Source organism: Parasteatoda tepidariorum, chromosome 6 (assembly GCF_982258835.1).
Source record: "Parasteatoda tepidariorum strain Cologne lab strain chromosome 6, Ptep-v5.0, whole genome shotgun sequence".
In the NCBI taxonomy this organism is placed as follows: domain Eukaryota; kingdom Metazoa; phylum Arthropoda; class Arachnida; order Araneae; family Theridiidae; genus Parasteatoda; species Parasteatoda tepidariorum.
Genome location: NC_141760.1, coordinates 57395877 through 57410783, shown reverse-complemented (window position 1 = coordinate 57410783; position 14907 = coordinate 57395877). Strand labels below are relative to the sequence as shown.

General features: G+C 30.6%; 1 protein-coding gene across 5 annotated transcripts in view; it reads left to right on the top strand.

The window, feature by feature from the left end:
- The window catches only part of LOC107441317 (uncharacterized), a 206085-nt gene that overhangs the window by 167486 nt on the left and 23692 nt on the right, over positions 1–14907 (top strand). For all 5 annotated transcript variants that reach the window (XR_015434916.1, XR_015434915.1, XR_015434914.1 and 2 more), the window contains exon 3: positions 3181–3410. The gene's annotated coding sequence lies outside the window, so the exon portion shown is untranslated. The remainder of the gene's footprint in view (positions 1–3180; positions 3411–14907) is intronic.

The following is a 14907-nucleotide window of genomic DNA, read 5'->3' as shown; positions in this document are numbered from 1 at the left end:
TCTAGCTAATTTGTGACGCTTATACAAAGTTTTCCGTGTCATCAATTTTTATAATTTTTTTTGTCAAAGTTAATATGATTCTTTTTCTGGAATAGAGAAAACTAGTGATTTGATTATACATATGTTGGGTAAAGAAATATGCGTTAGCAAAAATAAATGACACTATATACATCATCATCACATGTAATATTCTTCCAAGGGTTATCAATGACGCATTCTAATATACCTACATGCGAGCGAACTGCCTGTTTTGCTAGAGTTATCAAATATTACCTTACTTTGCTAACTACTTTTCTGCATCGATTACTTAGAAATCTGCCAATATATTATTCATCTTGTTTTCAGCTTTAATTTTTCTGTTCTATGTGAGACAAAAATTAAAGTAGGGACAAACATTTAATGATATTATATTCCAATATGATGTATTTTTTTAGCTATCTTTATGTTTTGTGCTGTTTAGTTTTGCTTTTATAATATTGTTTATGAAACTTCCATAGCAACAATTTTACCTTGGTACCAGTTATGCTCAAAATTGGATCAATATGAGTCCTATATGAATATGCACTGAGGGTACCAATAGTGGGATGACTAGATTTTTTAATGTCGGCCCTATATAGGGCCAATATAGTCCAATATATGGCAAATATAGGGTTTATATTGGCTGAATAATGAATATCAAATATCAAGATAATCTGAAATTATGTAAGGCCGATATTGGTATTAAAATGGCTGTAAAATATTAGGTAAATCGGACAATTGTATACATGGCCAATATCAGAAAATAACGGTCCTTTGAACCCATATTGAGCCAAGATTCGTGAATATTGGTCCAATTAAGGCCCAAGTTATTTTGCTGATAGGGTTGTTAAATATTTTGGTTATCATCTTTTTTTGTGCAAAATGTATTTCCATATTTTTCGGTTTAGAATTTAAAATTTATTATGAACATTCTACTTTTTTATGTAAAATCTAATTATTTCGTAACTAAAGTAGTTTTTGTTAAGAGCCTCTGAGCTTAACAAGTTGCTTAGAGTTAAATTTACATATGAATTGATTTCGAGTTGCATTACTACATTTCAATTATTCTAATCTGTCTCTACAACCAATATTGAATTCATATGAATTTGCAACAAATTATTTGAGAACATAATTCGAAACAATATTATCTGCATTGAAACATTATAATACACTACTCATGGTTATTTTAATACATTAATATTTGATGTAATGATTACAATGTTCCGGATACATTAATCGTTTATCCCGATTTGAGTTTCAACTCATTTGTATAATCTAACTGACCAAAGTATGTTATCAAAGCTTTATATTAATTAGGTTTGTGTTGAAATCAACAAATACTCATCGTTATAAGAAATATGTACTATTTTATAAATTAAATTTATGTTGTAGTATTAAGAAAAACGGGGTAAGAGTTTTTGTTGAACTTAATCTTCCAACGTGTACTTTATACTGATAATTTGATCAACCGACAAGGGTGGTTTCCCCCTTAAACCCAAAAAATCAGAATTATTCAATTTTCTGAAGAAAAAAAAACACAAAATAACATTGATAGATTAATTGCTATATCAGATACATACTAAAATTAATTATAATAATGCTAAGTAATAAAAAATTAATAACTTTCATGTAAGTAAAGAGTAATTATAATTAAGGAAGAGAAGTAAAAACAAAAAACCACTAACCAAAATTTCTGAAATTTTTCCTGTGTATTCGCAGAGAAAGAGGGCAGTTTTTTGACCAGTATTTACCACGTTTAAGAAAAATAAATTTCTAATGAGTGAAATTCAAAAAATTATAGTGACTGTAGCTTAATTTCGTCCCCTTCAAATACTGGGTTCTTGCGATGCCAATGGCTAACGGTAACATTAAAATCGAAAGAAATGAAATGAAAAAAGCAACAATTGAATAGTTTGTTTATTGCCATGATGCCAAAAACAGACAAAAAAATGCAGTAAAGAAAATAGTTTTTAACAGTTTCGAGATTTATCAGGAAATGCTCATTATGTTGATCACTATTTTTTGCCACAAGTTAATAACCATAAGACCTCATGTTCCGCAACAAATTGAACTATATAAAAGGTGACAATATGAGCGTGTCGGACAATGCCAGCCAAACTAACGAAAAAGAACATTTCTTAAATGAACCTACTGTCAGGAATAGCGTGTATCAAGGTCAAGAGATCTTGGCGTCGTAACTGTTGAAAAGGGATGATTTTTAACCCAATCAATTTCAAAATGCATCTGAATAAGTTTTATTATGCTATTGTACTTTTGTATATCATGACTGTTGCATATTAAAGCGCCATCTGTTGATGTTTTTAACTATTTTTTCTTATACCATATCTTTCATCTCTCTTTTTGAATACGCAGGTTAAATTTTCAATCATTCCGACAAGTCTCAACGAGATAAGGTATACTTTGTGCTATGTATTAATAAAGCAAAACAACTTGAATAAAGCACAAATAAAGTTATACACAGTAAAAAATTATACACAATTATAAAGTTATACACAAATTACGATAAAAAGTATCGGCACTCAGGGTGCCAGTAGATTTTAGCGTGAAATTTAACGGAGAAGAAAATCTGATCTATCGTAATTTTTACAGTAATATTTACTGCAAAACCTCTGAATCACTGTAATTAAATAAATGATACTGTAGAAATTACGGTATAAAATTTTATGGTAAAAATGATTCTTACAGTAAAATGAATTTTATGGATGATGCACGCAGGGTGTCAATACCTTTTAACGTAACTTGATCCTGAACTTTTTTACAGTATAGGAATGAGTTCCTTTTCTACTGCTGGTAAAACCACTTAACTCGTGTTAGTCTCCTTCCTTTTCTACTGCCATTTTGTGTTTAAACGCTGAGGAATGTTCTTGGTTATTGAATCGAAAGTATAATCTGACCATTTCTTTATTTGTATTTTATTCATATTGTTTTTTTTTTTATTTATTCTCACAAGTGGTTTTGCTTAAAGATTTTAAAGTCAGCCTTTAATTTCCATTTTTTTTTTTATGATTTAGCTAGTTTTTGATTTAAAAAAACATTGTTTTTATTAATTCTGATTTAACAAAAATCATTTGCACATGAACAATTTTGTAAGTTAGCAGTATTTCTTTGAAACCACAAATAAATAATCTATTTTTTTTTCAGTTACTGTCGCCACCAAAGAATGGGGCAGAGTTCGAATGCAGCATTTACCTGTTGAAGGCTTAAGTGAAAGTAGTTATCATCGTGGTCTTTACCTTCATGTAACGCCTAGCTCCCCGGATGACCTGTCAAGAATGCAAATTTATCTAGATTGCAAATGGCAGGGTTATTTTATGATGCCCCTGTCCTTATTTCAAATGGCAGAGGAAGCTGAAAGTAATACACTGAAGGCTGTAAGTAAATTTTAAATGCATTAAAAATAAGTATAAAATTTTTAATAATTGCAATTATACCAAAGAGACTTCATTGAAAATTTTCTCTATTTACATAAGTTGAGAAGAAGTAAAATTGAATTTAAAAATTAAAGTTATGCAGTAATATACTTTAATTTTCTGCTTAGCTATATAAATCAATGCAGCGATTTCAGCTTTTACTATTCAGATATCTGAAACTGTTAAAAAACACATCTGAATATAATTAGTTTGATTTGTTTAATTAGTGTTATAGAAAACTCTATAAAAATCATATTATTTTTTAAGAATTTCTAGAACTTTTTCGTGTTAGATTCAAAGTATTTTTAAGAATTAATTTTATTCTTATGAATTTAGGAAAATCCCATATCGGGAATATATGGTTAAACCTGTTTTAAGAACCCAAATATATTGTCAAATCTCTCAAAATTGCTCAATTATGTTTAAAAATTAATGCAATTTCAAACACAATAGTTTTCGCGGTACGAAGTAGTTTCTGATCACATTTATAGTTCCTGATTCAATAAATGGTAACTCATGTTTTATTTTCAGCTTGATTTTATTATTTAACTGATATAGTATATCTATAGTTAGTATAAAGAAATCCAACATACAATCAATCAAAATTACACTATAAATTTTAAAGCAAACCGTTTGAAACTGGAAAGTGCAATCGTTTCTGTGAGGGTAAGGAACAGAGATTTTCAAAAATGTTATTTTGAGAACTTTGTGAATATCGTCAATACACGACATTTTGTTACTTTTTAAATTATGAGTTTAAGCTTATACTAGTACTTTTCAAAGGCATTCTTGAAAAATCTTTTAACGAAATAAGAAATTAATATAAGAATGGTATACCCAGTATAAAGTTTTATTCCGCTTAGTAAATTAGTAAAATAAACGGAGAAGTGAATATATATTTAGGCGCCCGGTGGCTGAGCGGTAGCGCTTCTCGCTGTCGTGCCTCAGGTCTCTGGTTCGATCCTGGGCCGAGCAAGGTTGACTCAGCCTTTCATCCCTTCAGTGGGTCGATAAATGAGTATCATATGGTATGGTAATGTTAACCAAGCATGAGTACCAAACATGCTTGGGAACTAAACACTGGGGGTTCCGCGTTCGGCTGTCCACCTGACCGGAACATCTGCTCCTGCACACCAGAGCCCAAGGTCAAGAAAACTGAGATGGGCACAGTAGGCCTTGGCCCTCTATGGGCTGTCGAGGCCACTGAGTTTAGTTTAGAATATATATGTAACAAATATTGTTTATAACAAATATTGTTTTATTTCATCTATTCAACTGCGTGTGTGAACAAAAACTTTCGTTTAAATTTCGAGCAATTTTTATGTCAGAAAAGTAATTTTAGGATATTGTTTACTCAGAAAAGAAGCATAATCAAAAATTTTAAGTCATGATAAATTTTATCAGGTTTTTGACTTTATGGGAACACCAAAAAACTCGATAATTTTTACTGAAGCGCTTTGATGATGATTCCAAAAGAATTAACAGCAAAATATAGTTTTATAATGTGTGATGAAATTGTATAAATGTGGTAAATATTTCAAAAGGTATTTTATCATGATACCTCAGAGCATGGCATAAAAACCAGTTACTTTTCAGTTTTGCATTTTTTACTAAATGTGTGGTAATAAGAACTATAATTTTTAAAACCAGAAATTTCTCGCAAACCATTACCATATGAACGGAAAAGTTACCAAGTGAGCTGTATAATTGTGATTTTTATTATCAGAATTTTGGAGGTTTTTTTCTCCAGAAATGACATTAGCATACATTACTGTAACTTAACCTTTTTTTTCCCTCCATGTTGCTTCACATTTGAAATAATGTTTCATTCTAAAAAGAGTGAAAAAGTCCTCGTCACCAAAAAATAGAAACAATAACGTATATGACTCCACTTAAATTAATTTTCATACGTATTTTTTTAAAAAATTGGGTAAATTTTTAATAAAATTTATGAAAACATTTAAAACGGAGTACCAATGTAGTAGTTTAAAAGAATTAATGGATAATTTTGTGAATTAAACGCGTTAGATCTATTTTATGATTTAGTTTTAATAACTCACTAAAAGAAATTTCTTAAAAAATATATGAATCACATACTTTTTACATTTTTAGAAAGCTTGAAAAGGCAAGCAAAAACAACTATATGTTACAATAGTAGGATAAAAAAAAATATGAAACTTTAAAAAAAATAGAAAACTAAGTTAAAAAATGCCATCAAGAAATAAATATATATTGTAACAAAACTTCACCAGCCACAAAATTCCTTAAATAAACATAAAAAAAGTTTTAATGCAAATAGTTTTTCATGCCATGGATACTGTTTCGGCTTATGAAGAATCCAGAATGATAAATGCGAACCTAAAGAACTTAAGATGTTTTATTTCTGAAAGCGGCAGTCAAAAACACGCGTCATTTTCTTCTTATATCAAAAGAAAAACTGTCATGAACAATAAGAACGTAGTACAAAAAAATAAGCTGAAAAATGTTAATGTTCTTTTTCCTTATCACGTAAAAGCTCTTTTCTTAGTGTTCAGCTAATGTTTCCAAAGTTTTTGTGTGTATGTATTAATTTTATGTGAATCTAAAAGTTAAAACATCTATTTATTTATGTTTTGAAACGCCTTTGATGCTTTATTGTTACATTTGTAAGAGTTGATTAAGTGCTTGAAATTCATTATTTACTCGTACGATTTTTATTGATAAAATGAAACCGTTTGTCCGAGTATGTGTGTAAATACTTTATTATTTTTTCACATGCTACTTTGCAGAAAGCGAAATTGAAAAATTAACAATGTAGTGTTTTTGATATATTTCATTTCAAACGTTAGTTATAAATATTTGCGTTAAAAAAAATCTCTGTAAAAGCATTTAATTGTTTAGCTCCTTTTATTTCATGTAATATTTTTTTAAATAAAAGTTAATTAGAAAATCAACAACTTGTTAAAAATCAATGATAATTGTTAATTTTTTGAAGATTTATTAGATATTTGAAATTAATTCAGTAAAAATTTCGGATCAAACTACGGAGAAAAGTATTTTTTACCGTTACATGTTACGGAACAAAAAATCTGATATACCCAATTTTTCTGTAATACTTACCCTAAAATCCCGAAATCACTCTAATTAAATAAATATTACTATAAAATTGTTGTAAAATATTGTACTGTATAATATTATACGGCTGATGCTTCCAAACTGCAGATATTTCACAAATGCAGTTCAGTTTTAATAAATCCTAGTTAAAATATTATTTTAAAAACAAAAGTAAATTGAGTAATAAACAAAATAATGCATTTGAAATAATTCATTTTAAATATTTACATCTTTATATGTCAAGTCAAAGTACTCTGTAAATGCATTTTAATTACTTATCTTGTGTATTTTTATAAAATATTTAGCCTTTAATTACTTAATACTAATTGAAACAAAGAATCAGAAAAGAGTTGTAAAATAATAAAAAGTAACTAACTATAAAAATAATTTGCATCTTTTATCTTTTTAACATGGGATTTATGGTTGAAAATTATCGCTAACTCATACAATGTGCAAGATGGAAATCAAATTATTTCTCCACATATTCCATGAACATGTTATAGTAATATGAATTTACAGAAAGTGAAATTAAGTAATAAAGTATATAGTGAGTTTAAAATAGTTTTTAACAACAGTAAGCAATATGATATGAGCAATAACGAGAACTAACAACAACGAAAAAAACTATTCTCATCCCTTACATGCTAGCACTTTAGGGCAAATGTACCTGTCGGAAAAATAAATCGTCGGGCATGTTGTGAGAATACATTGTTGAGCAAAAGTGCATGTCGGAAATATGATTTGTTGGGCACATGAAAATGTTGGGAGATACATTGTCGGGCAAAAGTACATGTAGAAAAAATGATTTATTGGGCACAGGAAATAGTTGGGAGAATACATTGTTGAGCAGAAGTGCATGTCGGAAATATGATTTGTTGGGCACATGAAAATGTTGGGAGATACATTGTCGGGCAAAAGTACATGTAGAAAAAATGATCTATTGGGCACAGGAAATAGTTGGGAGAATACATTGTTGAGCAAAAGTGCATGTCGGAAATATGATTTGTTGGGCACATGAAAATGTTGGGAGATACATTGTCGGGCAAAAGTACATGTAGAAAAAATGATTTATTAGGCACAGGAAATAGTTGGGAGAATACATTGTTGAGCAAAAGTGCATGTCGGAAATATGATTTGTTGGGCACATGAAAATGTTGGGAGATACATTGTCGGGCAAAAGTACATGTAGAAAAAATGATTTATTGGGCACAGGAAATAGTTGGGAGAATACATTGTTGAGCAAAAGTGCATGTCGGAAATATGATTTGTTGGGCACATGAAAATGTTGGGAGATACATTGTCGGGCAAAAGTACATGTAGAAAAAATGATTTATTAGGCACAGGAAATAGTTGGGAGAATACATTGTTGAGCAAAAGTGCATGTCGGAAATATGATTTGTTGGGCACATGAAAATGTTGGGAGATACATTGTCGGGCAAAAGTACATGTAGAAAAAATGATTTATTGGGCACAGGAAATAGTTGGGAGAATACATTGTTGAGCAGAAGTGCATGTCGGAAATATGATTTGTTGGGCACATGAAAATGTTGGGAGATACATTGTCGGACAAAAGTACATGTAGAAAAAATGATTTATTGGGCACAGGAAATAGTTGGGAGAATACATTGTTGAGCAAAAGTGCATGTCGGAAATATGATTTGTTGGGCACATGAAAATGTTGGGAGATACATTGTCGGGCAAAAGTACATGTAGAAAAAATGATTTATTGGGCACAGGAAATAGTTGGGAGAATACATTGTTGAGCAAAAGTGCATGTCGGAAATATGATTTGTTGGGCACATGAAAATGTTGGGAGATACATTGTCGGGCAAAAGTACATGTAGAAAAAATGATTTATTGGGCACAGGAAATAGTTGGGAGAATACATTGTTGAGCAAAAGTGCATGTCGGAAATATGATTTGTTGGGCACATGAAAATGTTGGGAGATACATTGTCGGGCAAAAGTACATGTAGAAAAAATGATTTATTGGGCACAGGAAATAGTTGGGAGAATACATTGTTGAGCAAAAGTGCATGTCGGAAATATGATTTGTTGGGCACATGAAAATGTTGGGAGATACATTGTCGGGCAAAAGTACATGTAGAAAAAATGATTTATTGGGCACAGGAAATAGTTGGGAGAATACATTGTTGAGCAAAAGTGCATGTCGGAAATATGATTTGTTGGGCACATGAAAATGTTGGGAGATACATTGTCGGGCAAAAGTACATGTAGAAAAAATGATTTATTGGGCACAGGAAATAGTTGGGAGAATACATTGTTGAGCAAAAGTGCATGTCGGAAATATGATTTGTTGGGCACATGAAAATGTTGGGAGATACATTGTCGGGCAAAAGTACATGTAGAAAAAATGATTTATTGGGCACAGGAAATAGTTGGGAGAATACATTGTTGAGCAAATGTATGTCGGAAAAATGATTTGTTGGGCACACTTACCTGTCGGGCAAATTAACTGTCGAGAAAATGAAGTCGGCCTTTTGAGTTGTCGGGCAGCCGAGTGCAGGGCAAATGACCAGAACCATTTAAAACATGTTTTTATGTCACTGAGAACATTGTATTTCATTTCAAGGTTTAAAATCCATTTTACTATAGCATAAAAAATAAAATTATTCTACCATTTGTTCTGAATTTCAATATATATTTATTTGAAAGGAATTGCACGCTTACTAATAAAATTATTTTTAAAAAAATCTTTGTAGTTTCTGTGACCGTTTGAAATGTTTTTTTTTCGAGTAGTGAAGTTTTATATTTCCGATTTTCTTTGGCATGTATTCCCTGTTGTATACTAAACACAAAACTATCAAATATTCGTAACGTAGGGATTCAAGTATTGAATTTCTGTTTGTCTCAAACAGGTCAGACAAAGAATTTTGAATTTCTTTTCAGTTAAATCAGTATGGAAATAAGGATGTAAAGCTTAAATAAACTGTTTCAATTCAAATATGTGTTTAAAAAGATAAATTGAAATTTTTTCGTTTCAATTTTTATAAGCAAATGAATTTTTATATGTATCATTCATTCAGAAAGCTGTTCCTGGTCTTAATATTTTGAGTTTATAAAAAAATTAAAGCAGAAAGTTATATGAAATTGCATTAGCTGACTCACACTAGCTGTTAATTATGATAAGTTACACTGAAAATGAAGTATGATCAAAACTTCTAGAGTATTTAAAAATATACCTAGTTTCAGGCTATATGTTAATACCAAAATGCTCAGTGACGTTTACGGAAGCGCTGAGTTTTATGAATTTTATAAAATAACAAAAGAATATAATTTTATAATCAGTGACAAAAGTTTGCAAAATTTCGTAATTTTATCATGATACCTTGGAATACAGCATGAGAACTATTTATTCGTTTAAATTTACTGTCAAGTTTTGTATTTTTTAAAGCGTGTGAGGTTATAATAACTGTAATTTCAAAACTAGAGTTTTCGGTAAACCGTTACCATATGCAAGGAAAAGTTTTACGAATTTCAGATATTTAAAATTTGATTTCTCAGGAACTATTCGACCGATTTTGCGAAATTTTTGTATTTTGTTTTATAAAATTATATTCTTTACAATGACGCAAAAATTGTGTACCATACAATTCAAAATGTTTATACCATTATCAAATGAAAATAAAAAATTTAAAAAGTTACTTAAAGTAATATTTTATATGAAATTATCTTTAGATAAACGAATTTCATTGTTTAAATTACTATTTGATGGCTTCGAATCATTTTTTACTTAATTCATTATATTAGGAGATGAAAAAGAATACTCAGTACTTATTAAATATTTTTCTCCAAATATAAACTCTGACTACTATGACCATTATCTTTTTGTAATGTTGTCCTTAAACAAAACAAAAAAAAACACTTTGTAATAGTAATTTCCTGTAAAATGTAGCAAAATAAAGTTACTTTCAAGTATAACTTAATAGGATGAAATGTCAATTTTGAGTTAATACTAAGACAGCTCTATTTCTTTAATATCCAACTTTAAGATAAGATATAACGTAATGAAAAGAAATTGTTGCTAAAGAAACGAAAGAAAAATAATATATTTTTCAACTAAAGCTCCAAAAAAATAAAATAAATGTAAGAAGTAACATCCAGGATACTATAAAAAATCACACTTTGTTCGGCTTTTAAGTATAGAATAAGAAAAACAATATCACGCAATAACTGAAAACCATTCTTGAAACCTCCATTAAAGTTCCATTTATAACCTAAAGAAAAAAGAATGTTAGTTCAGACTATAACGGTTTTCTAAAATAGCATATAAGATTTCAAGATAACTTTATGTGTCTCTCCTTCTATAAATAGACAAAAAATAAAGTTGAGATATTGTTATTGCAAAGCATATATACGCTGCAGTTTTTTACAGAAAGTGAGGAAACGAAAATAAATTACATTTCTAAATTAAAGTTAATATAATAGCATTTTTAGTTTCATTATACTAAGCATAATAATTTAGTACTACTTTTAGGAACAAAACTGCCAAATGGTGAATTGTAATGATTTCTTTTAATTCAGTGAAATAGTAATAAGTACTTTAATGAGTATTACAAACTTGATATTCTTGTATTAAGAAGATGGTAAATTTTAGATTTTGAATACACGTTTCTTATAATTTATAAGATGAACACCTATGTAAAATTTTCAAACAAGAGTTTTGTTCATATATATATATAGATAGATATCTAGACACTACTGGCCATTAAAATTGCTACACCAGAAAAGCGACACACCACGAACGTGAAATTTTCAGGACGGATAAAGCATGTTGTGGTATGCAAACGATTGGCTTATCAGCGCATTCATGCAAAGCAGCCTGCGGTAGCGACACCTACTATGTGTATTTCATAGCCGTTGTTGAACTGATGACCCAATTATGGGTTTACGATGATTAATAATTAGCTTAATCCCGTCTCGGCATCCACCTTACCCTACACATATCCTACAATGTGTATAAAAGAAGAGATTTGACAGTAAGTTTCTCATACAGAAATTGAATTCGAGCGCTGCTCTTGGGTAAAAATGTTTTTGATATGCCCCGTGTAAGCAGGAGAAATGCCTACCAGCACGCGTCCGAGTTTGATCGAGGTCAAATTGTGGCCTACTGGGATTGCAGTTCATCATACCAAAGTATTGTTGCTCGCGTTGGTTGAGATCCCATGATTGTTAACAGATTATGGAATTGATGAGTTCATGACCGTCATATGGAACGCCGTGCAATATCTCAGTGGCCTTAAGGGATCGTATAGCTACTCCCCGAACCCTGAGTCAACAAATGAGGTCATGTACAAGACTACAAGTGTCAGCACGAACAGTTCAACGACGTTTGCAGCAGAATGGACTATCAGCGCGACAACCATGGATTCGGCAACCCTTGACGCTGCATCACAGCCAGGAGCACATAAAATGGTGTGATCTATGACGAACCTGGAAGCAGGAATGGCATGACGTCGTCTTTTCAAACGAATCCAGGTTCTATACACAGGATCATGATGGCCGCATCCGTGTTTAGTGACATTGTGGAAAACGCCCATTGGTAGCTTGCATTCGAGATCGTCATACTGGCCCATCACTTGGAGTAATGGTATGGAGTGCCATTTAATACGCGTTTCGGTCACCTCTCGTTTGCAATGGTCGGCACTTTGAACAGCAGCCGTTACATTTCTGATGTGTTTGGACCAGTTGCTCTTCCTTATCATCGAGGCCTCCATAATGCTACGTTTTAGCAGGGCGATGCACGACCGCATGATGCCCGCCAGGGCTAAAGAGAATAGAAGGGCTGGTTCACTCCTTTGAAGTATCTCTTGCCGCGCCGATCCTCCGACGTCACTCTAGTCACGTCACTTTGGCGCAAAGCTCGCACTTTTACTTCAAGAACGGAGCGTTTGGCCTTACTAGCTCTAACTAATATTGGATCATTTCTTTTTGCGAGATATTCTAAGACATTTGTTATTTTCTATAATGACTTTCCTCAGTTTTTGCAGTGAATTTACAAGAATTTAAACTATTATCGAAATGCCAGTTTGCGCGATTACAACTTGCAAAAATTCTGATATAAAAACAAAAGGAAAAAGTATAATTTTTCGCGTGTTCCCTAAAGTAAATGAACAACTATGTAAAGAATGGATTCCGAAATGACACAGTTAATATAAAACCGCAATACGTTTATTCTGTCGTAAAGAACTTTTATAAAAATTCATTATCTAAATAGAAACCGCCTCGCTAAGAAAGGCAGGTGAAAAGAATTAAAAAATAGATAAAGTCAAAGAAAATTAAAATGTAAGTAAAAAGTATAAATAAAATATATAGTATATAGTTGAAATTTTCCTAATTTCATAACATATTTTTTAATGTAGTTATTCTAAATATTTATGATTTTTTTTAAAAATTATATTCTCTTCAACTTAAATATCTATATATTATATCATCGTAAATTTAAATGCCTATAAACAATTTTAAAATTTCTGATGTCATTATGAACCTAAATTATTATTTTGTTTCAGTAATTAGCGTTTAAGGTTGATGTTTCCTAATGATTAAGTATGAACAAATTGCTATTAACGACATATTTTAAAATCAGGGATTCTAAATTTAACTTAACTTATCGTTATAAAAGAATATGTAGATAAAAAAAGTGTCGATATATGCCTTCATTTTTCTTAATAGTTAAAGTTAAAACTGAACTTTTTAAAATAAAGTATTTATCGTGTCATTTTCACCAACTAGCAAAACATTTTTATAAGTTTAAAATGGTATTTTTTTAATATAATAACCAAGAAAGTTTTTTTTGAACTATGTTTATGAACGGAAATAATGTGTTAATTACGTAAAGTTTGAAGACTAATAACCAGAAAAAGTCTAACTTATTTTTACAAGAGAAAGATGCAAAGTTATCATATCTTTGCTTGCGATCTCCGAGATCTGTAGACACAGTGACGTCATGAGGAGGGAAATCGTAGCTTCAGCTCTGAGAGCGGAGTGAACTAGCCCTTGTATTCTCTTTAGCCCTGGATGCCCGCACTGTCTTTGACACAGAACTCGTTCACCTGTTGCCCTGGCCAGTAAGTTCTCGTGATCTCTCACCCTTGAAAACGTCTGGTCAATGGTTGCCGAATGACTGGCGCGCCACCACACGTCAGCCACTACGGTCGATGGATTGTGGCATAATGTTAAAGCTGCATGGAATGCTGTACCCGTCCATGCTATCCAATCTCTGTTCCACCCGATGCACAAGAGAATAACTGCTGTTATTGCTGTCAGGGGAGGCTAGTCTATATATATATATATATATATATATATATATATATATATATATTGTATATAGAATACCTTTCATTTTGTATTAATGATAGTATTAATAAAATAAGATTTTTTTAAATTGATTTAACGTTTTCAAGAGGCATCGACTCTCAACCACAATGCTATTAAAGTTATGACCCAATTTACTGAAACATTTAAGATTGTGTGCATAAAAAGAGTGATTTGCATTGCACCCAGGAACTTTCTTACCATGCTTTTGTATCAATTAAATAATAAACTCACAAATCGATTAAATATTTTATTTTTCTCTTTATTAATTAAAAAATAAAAAGCATATTAAATAGAAATTAGGATAAAGTTCGAAACTTTCCTCAGCAAAAAGGAACCTAATTATATGTTATTTTCAAATTAATTTTACAATTAGTTAATTCTAAACTTTATTTGCTTTGCATTACATTTTTTTAAATTTTTTACCCCTGTGTTTCAAGCAAAGATTTTTCATGAAAAAAAATTTACATCAATATGAAATAATGTTACTTTATTTGAACATTTTGCTTTAAAGTCAAAGCGAAAAGTTCAATTTTCAATTACTTATAGATTCTGTACAGCAAAAGTTTGTTTCTTTATACTTCCTCACACATTATTTTAATAAACAGCCATCAGTTTCGATGTATAGTGTTATTAAAACTGGTTTTACCTCCATTAGCTAATTGTGAAATCATGTGCATGTTGTAACAGCTGCAGTGCTATTTAAGCGAACAACCAGTCAACCTTCTCGATTATTTAAAACGAATAGCAGATTGTTTTTATTCAATATTGCTAATGTGTTAAAGAGAAACTTGAAAGAATGAAGTTTATGAACATTACTGAATATTCCACTGATATATTTTCCTTATCCATTTCTTCATTACAGAGAATTTAATGAATTTACGCTGTTTAACAACTAAATTTTCAAATCTTCCCTGAAATCTTACAAGGCAAATAATTTTGCGTATTAAAGGTAGGGTATTATTTTTACTTAGTTTAAGCAAAAGTCGAGTTAAAAATTTTATTTTTCAAATAAACTATACTATTTACTT